General features: G+C 43.1%; 1 pseudogene; it reads left to right on the plus strand.

Moving 5' to 3' along the window:
* Window positions 1-4,704: 4,704 nt before the first annotated feature.
* On the plus strand, window positions 4,705-5,017 carry LOC140692016 (probable protein BRICK1 pseudogene; annotated as a pseudogene).
* Window positions 5,018-7,518: the final 2,501 nt, after the last annotated feature.

Raw genomic sequence — 7,518 nt, forward strand, 5'->3', positions numbered from 1 at the left:
ATAACAGAAGAGCAAGTTGAATCAGACTAGCACTCGAGTTGAGACGTCTTAAAAAAGGGGGGGATGTGTTCTCATGGAGACCCTGCACTCTTAATGATTTTATCATGAGGTCTTTCTGTCTTTGCCCTGTTTTGCGAACTCAGCTTCCTGCTTCCAGAGGCCCTCATTGGCGCTCATCATCTGTGATGCTCCCACTGCCTGTCGGCAAGAAGATCATACCCCCTCCCAATGTTGTGGTCAGGTGGTGTGCTCTTACATGGTGGGCAGGCAGGTCACTCCCCCTCCTGATGACGCAGTCAGATGCTGTGCTGAGGCAGACAAATTGCACCCCCTTCCAGCACCACAATCAAGTTCTGCACTCCTGCCAGGAAGGCGGGTGGCCACCAGGCCTCTCCCAGTGCCTAGTCGCTCCCCTGCTATGGGCAGCTGCCTGCTCCACCTTGGGTCAGCCCTCTGTACACGGGCTTGGGGAAGACGGAGGAACAGCCTCACCCCTGCTCCAAGCCAAAACTCAGCTCCTTGTTTGCCTTGGCAGAACAAGTTCTCTGAGGTACCAGGGCAAAAAGATCCTATATTCCTCGGGCTTTAAACAAGTCTCATTCTCGCCTGTGAGGCTGCTAAACTTTTAGGTACAGATTCAGGTTTTGACCACGCTCCTGCCTGGGTGATAAACCCCAGAGGATATGGCGGCAGTGGCTGAGTTCTGCCTCTCTTCTCCAGAAAACTTTCCATGGGTTTTCAGAGATGGCGGCATGGTCCCTTTTCCCCTCAGGGCACGTCACCTTTTTTTTTCATATTTTAGGGAGGGCTCAGTTTGTTTTGCCATGTGTACCCACTCATCCAAGGCACACAGCACCTTGCATTCCGCTGGGGTTGGCTCTGTGCAGCCTGCCGCAGTCTGTTTCCCGGCTCAGACACCCTGTCCCATTCCCCACCTGCCACTTTGCCTATAGGGCTGGAAGTTGCAGAGACCCTCTGGGCCTGTTTAACTTAGTTCTATTGGTCAAGGGGTGCTCTATACAGATCTTAGCCTCAGAGGTTCCCCCTCTGTCCCGCTGACCTCTGTTGGAGAGGGGTGAGACACAGTGAATGAGCGCTATTCATCCTTTGCCACTCTCTCCTCGCGGGACTGATCCTGCACTGTTTTGCTTTTTCTTCTTTCTTTTTCTCCTACCAGATTCGTGGCATCTTTGTCTTTTCAAGAGGGCAATGTTCTGTCGGAGTGCAGCAGGTGCTCTGATTGGCTGGGTGGTTCCGTGGATGTGACTTTTGGTGCATTTGTGGGAGAGGGTGAGCTATGAGCGTCCTTCTACTCCACCATCTTGCCCTCCTCTCTCAACATTTTTTAAATACGGAAAGTAAAGAAATGTCAACCCCAAATTCTTTATCTAGCAAAATATTTTTCAGGAAAGCACATGTTTAAAAAAAATTTGCAGATGAAGAAAAAGAAGAATATGTGGTTAGCAGACCTGAAAGAATTGCAATCAGAATTCTTCAGCCAGAAGGGAAATGATACCAGAAGGAAACTTGGAACATTATGAAGGAAGCAAGCGCTGCAATGAAATTGGTAAGTATGTGGCCACATATAATAGACTAGCCTTCTCTTTTTGAAGTAATTAAAAATATATTTGAGGGGAGGGTAAACTCAAGTGATGGACTGCATGCTTAGCAAGCATGAGATCCTGGGTTTAATCCACAGTACCTCCTCCAAAAAACACAGAAATAAGTAAACCTAATTACTTTCCCCTCAAAAAACAAACAAACAAACAAAACCAACACACACACACACACACACACACACACACACAAACACACAAACTAACTAAATAAATAAATAAAATATATTTGAGGATTGAAAGGAAAAATTTAAACATTGTCTGATGGGATTCCAATATATATCGTTGAAATATATAAGACAGCTATAACATAAAGAGTGGGAGAATAAAGGGACCTATATGGTGGTACGATTTCTACTTCATGCGGAATGGTGAGATGTCGATTCTCAGTAGTCTACGAAGAGTTAAGTATATATATTTCAATTCCTAGATGAATCACTTTAAAAAATATACAGAGATGAAGTTAAAAACAATAGATATGTATTCTGGTCAAGATGATGGAGTGGCAGGAGCATGAGCGTGCCTCTCCTCGCAACTACAAAGAAAGTGCAAATGACTATTAGACAACTATTGGAAAAAAAAAGATTAGAACCTAGAAAATAAGATCGCCTTCAACTGGAAACATAAAGAGAACCACAGCAGGATGGTAGGAGGGGCATGCTCTTGATATAATTGGGCCCCATATCCGCCAGCTTGGCAACCCACAAGCTGAGGGATAATTAAGTCACAGAGGCACTCCCACAGGAGTGAGAGTTCTAAGCACCCTGTCAGGCTCCACAGCCCAGGGTTGTGGCATTGGGAGAAGGAGACCCTAGGACAACCTGTTTTGAAGACCAGTGGGGCATACATCCAGGAGCCCCTGGGACTGGGGTAAACAGAGACATCACTCTCTTGGGAAGTGAACACAGAATCTGGCGTGTGCTAGGTCCAAAGGCAGAGGCACTGATTTCATAAGAACATGGGCCAGGCCTGCCGGCTGGTTTGGAAAAGTCTCCTGGGGACATAGGAATGGCTGCAGCTCACCCAGGAGACATAAAAGCTGGTGACGGACATTCTGGGAGTGTTCATCTACATGAGCTGTCCTGGAGGCTGACATCGTGATTGCATCATCAGCACCAAGACCTAGCCCCACCCAACAGCCTGTAGGGAAGCCTCAGGCCAAACAACATACACGGTGGGAACACAGCTCCACCCATCAGCCCACTTCTTAAACCATAAAATTTTCTAGACAGGGTCCTAAGCACCAAAGGTCTAGGACCAAGCTTCCCACAACAGTGGGCAGGCTCCTCCTGCCAGGAATCCTGCATAAGTCTGTGCTCTAGGCTCATCCACCAGGGGCAGATACCAGAAATAAGAAAACAACAATCCCAAAGCCTGTGGAAGGAAGCCACAAACACAGGCCAAACTCTACACTCAGACTGGCAGGACACTGGCCCGTGGGTTCCAAGAGAAGAGTGTACTGGTGGGACGTATAGGACATCTCCAACACAGGGCCACTTCTCCAACATCGAGAAATGTAACTAACTCACCTAAAAATACAAATAGAAAGGCAGACAACATGAGGCGGCAGAGGAATATCTCCCAGGCCAAGGCACAAGATAAAATCCCAGAAGAAGAAATAAGTGATGAGGAGACAAACAATTTATCTGAGAAACAGTTTAAAGTAACGATGGCAAAGATGTTTAGAAAACTCAAGAGGAGTATAGATGCACAGAGTGAAGTTTTTAGCAGAGTTGGAAAATATAACGAATACCCAAACAGAGTTGAAGAACAAAATCACTGAAATGAACAATACACTCCAAGGAACCAAGAAAAGACTAAATGAAGCAGAAGAAAGGATCAGTCAGCTAGAAGACAGATTAGTGGAAATCACTACTGTAGAACAGAAAACAGAACAAAGAATGAAAAGAAATGAGGATAGTATAAGAGGACTCTGGGACAACATGAAGCACTGTAATATTCACATTATAGGGGTCTCAGAAAGATAAGAGAGTGAGAAAACAACTGAAAAAATTTTGGAGAGATAATAACAGAAAACTTCACCAACTTGTGAAAGGAAAGAGTCACCCAAGTCCAGGAAGCACAGAGAGTACCACACAGAATCAACCCAAAGAGGAACACACATACTCATCAAATTGACAACAATTAGGGATAAGGAGAAATAATAAAATTAGCAAGAGAAAAGCAACGAATAACATGGAAGGGAACTCCCATAAGGTTATCAGCTGATTTTTCGGCAGAAACTCTACAAGCCAGAAGGGAGAGGCATGATATATTTAAAGTGATGCAAGGGGGAAAGTTACAACCATGAACACATTGTCCAGCAAGGCTCTCATTCAGACTGGATGGAGAAATCAAAAGCTTCACAGATAAACGAAAGCTAAAACATTTCAGCACCACCAAACCAGCTTTACAACAAATGTTAAAAGACCTTCTCTATTCATCAAACCATAAGGAAAGACAACAAACAGAAGAAAGAGGAGAAAAAGAAAACTACAAAAGATTGCTTTGGCTGTCTGGGGTCTTTTGTGGTTCCTTATAAACTTAGGAATGGTTTGTTCTAGTTCTACGAGGAATGCCGCGAGTATTTTGATGGGGGTTGCGATGGATCTGCGGATTGCCTTCGGTAGTGTGGGCATTTTCATAGTGGGGATTCTTCCAATCCAAGAGCACAAGAAACCTTTCCATTTCTTTGTGTCATTTCAGTTTTTGGAGTATAGGTAAGTTTTTTTCTAGGTATTTTCTAGTTTTTGGTGTAATGGAAATGTCAAAGCCAGTTATAAAATTCTGCTTTTTGAATTGAAAAAATAAGTGAATGAAGGGCTGCAAATGGAAAAATAGCCTTCTTTTTAATGTTTCAGTCGTATTCCATTACATATATACATAGATATGCTGCATCTTCATTATCTATTCAAATATTCATGTGCACTTAGGATTCCACCATATCTTGGCAATTATAAAAAGCGCTGCTGTTAATAGTAGGGTGTATGTATCTTTTTGAATTAATTCTTTTGTGGTTGGCTTTATTCCTTTGATAACTATGTATGTTTAAAAAGCTATAGCTCTGCCTCTTCCTTAGGCAGCAGCCATGGCGGGACAAGGGGACCCGGTGCAGCAGGAGATCCACCAGGACTGGGTGAACCGGGAGTACATTGAGGTCATCACCAGCAGCAGCATCAAGAAACTCGCAGACTCTCTCAACTCGTTTGATATGCCTTGCTGTTCAAGACTAGCAACACGAAACGAGACATTGACAGCTTTTGAATGGAGAATAGAGTACGTTGAAGCCTGGGTGACAAAAGGTGAGACCCTCATGTAGAATCGTGCCACACTGCTGCTGGGAAGTTGCTTCTACAGAACACAGGCCCACGTGGGAAAGGCCCCAGCAGCCTTCAGCTCCTTCCTCTCTCCTTACAAGACAACGGGCTGCTTCCTGGTTTCCTTATTTTCAAAACAGTGCGCTTTGGGCTCTGCCATGTACACCCAGGAGCGTGAGGTGGCACGTTGGGAGAGGACCAGGGGAACTCTCGGCAACAATGTTAGGCGTTTTTACCTTTTTGGAAACATTTTGCAGAACTACTTGTCAACTATTTGAGGCGCTAAGAGTCAAAAGCTTGAGGCTCTGTCACGGTCTTCCCCACCTCCTTCTCTCCCTCTCTCAGCCTTTCCTTGCAGCTTCCATCGCCTCTGCATTGACTCTACAGTCTTTGTCTCCTCCCCACCTTTGGCTGGGGGTGGAAAGCAGTCCTGGCTGAGACGTTCACACCCCGGCAAGGTGGCTGCCAGAGAATGTTGGTGCTAACACACCAGTTTCTTGTCCTTTAGGGGAGGTCAAGTCCAGGCCTCCACTTGGCTTGCAAAGGGACGTTTTCAGAGTTTTCTTTCTGTCATTTGGGGTGTCTTCGCCTCTCTTATTTCCCCAGTAAACTCTGAAACTTAATTAAAAAAAAAAGCTAAAGTTCTCAGCGTTCTTGGAAACAATGAAGAGTACATATATGGAAATTCAAAAATATACGTGCAGTAAAAACAAATGATCTATCAAGCCATGAAAGACACGGAAGAAACTGCAAAGACATATTACTAAATGAAAGAAGCCAGTCTGAAAAAGCTACAACCTGTACCTTTCCAACACAATGACATTCTGGAAAAGGCACAGCTACAGAAACAATGAAAAGATCGTGGTTTCCAGGGGCTTAGGGAGAGGGAGGCAGAGAGGAATGAATAGATGGAGCAGAAGGGATTTTAGGGCAACGAAATTTCTCTGTATGATACTAAAGAGGTGGCTACACGTCATTCTGCATTTGTCAAAACCCATAGAATGTACAACATCAAGAGTGAACCCTGATATACACTATGGAATTTGGTTGATCATAATGTGCCCATGATGGTTCAATTATATGAAATATGTCACACTGATGAGGGATGTTGATGGTAGGGGAGTACATATGTGTGACTGGGGAGGGCTATGTGCAAACTCCCTGTATTTTCTGCTCAAGTCTGCTGTGAACCTGAAACTACTCTGAAAGAATAAAGTCTATTAAATAGAAATTTTAAAAAAGAGCTCTATCTTAGCTGAATAAAATCACTTGAATTTTTTAAGAAAGAAATTAAATTTAAAATTTTAGGAAAACATCAAATTACAACTAAAGTCATCTTATACACCATCAGTTCTGTACTCAAACACTTCAGGAGCTTGTACGCTCCTGAACAAGGAAAAGAGCAAGGCTCTGCATTTAGAACTGGGACCCCCGAACCTGCTTCTTACTGAAGTCAGAGATTCTCAATTTTGTCAAAACTCTGCCTTATCCTCTTTGTGAGGATCTGATGACGTCATACATGTACAGAAAGTAGCACAAAGAAATGGCTAACAGATGGTACGTACTCTATAAATGTGAGTTTTTAGAGTAAAAACCTATTATTAGATAAAAGAACTCAATAAATGAAGCTATACTCAGCCATTTGTGACCATACAGCACAGCTCAAAAGCATCTAAGGGAAGTTAGTGAGTGATGACTTCTTTTTTAATGGTTTCATTTTTTATTTTTCATTCAAGTATATAGTTGACTTACAATGTTGTGTTAGTTTCCGGCGTACAGCAAAGTGATTCAGTTATATTTTTGCAGATTCTTTTCCATTTTAGGTTATTACAAGATATTGAATATACTTTCCTGTGCTATAAAGGTCCTTGTTATTTATCTAGTTTACACATAGTAGTGTGTATGTATTAATCCCAAACGCCAGTTTATCCCTCCCACGCCATCCCCTTTGGTAACCATAGTTTTCCTACATCTATGAGTCTGTTTCTGGTTTACAAATAAGTTCATTTGTACCTCTTTTTAAGATTCCAGATGTAAGTGATATATGATATTCGTCTTTCTCTGAAAGACTTACTTCACTTTGCAGAACAATCTCTAGGTCCATCTGTATTGTAGAGTGATAACTTGTAACTTTCTGTGTACAGAAGATCAGTGTCAGCACAGAAACAGGAGCAGGTAGCTTTTAGAGTGACAGCATCATTAGAGGCATCTTGCAGGGGAGATGGGCACCTCACAAAGTTGGAAGAGATGGGAACCTGCAGCTGCGCCTTCTGTCTCTGCCTTTTCAGCAGGGATCCAATCTTAAGAGAGAGAAGCAATCCAGAAACAAGTGATCACAAGAAAGCCTGGCCCTACATCACTCACAGCCTTGCAGCTCCAGAGAACAGAAAAAGAGATTTTACACCCCAAGCCTGTGTGAAGCTAGCATAAACTTGATACTAAGTCCTAGAAAGAGAGTAGATAAAATAAAAGTATAGGCTAGTGTCACTCATGCGAATATACATAAAAATCCTAAACAAATTATTAGGGCATAGATTACTCATGACCAAAATGTCTTTACCTTAGGAATATAACGTTGGCTTAAA

Source organism: Vicugna pacos, chromosome X, assembly GCF_048564905.1.
Source record: "Vicugna pacos chromosome X, VicPac4, whole genome shotgun sequence".
NCBI lineage: Eukaryota > Metazoa > Chordata > Mammalia > Artiodactyla > Camelidae > Vicugna > Vicugna pacos.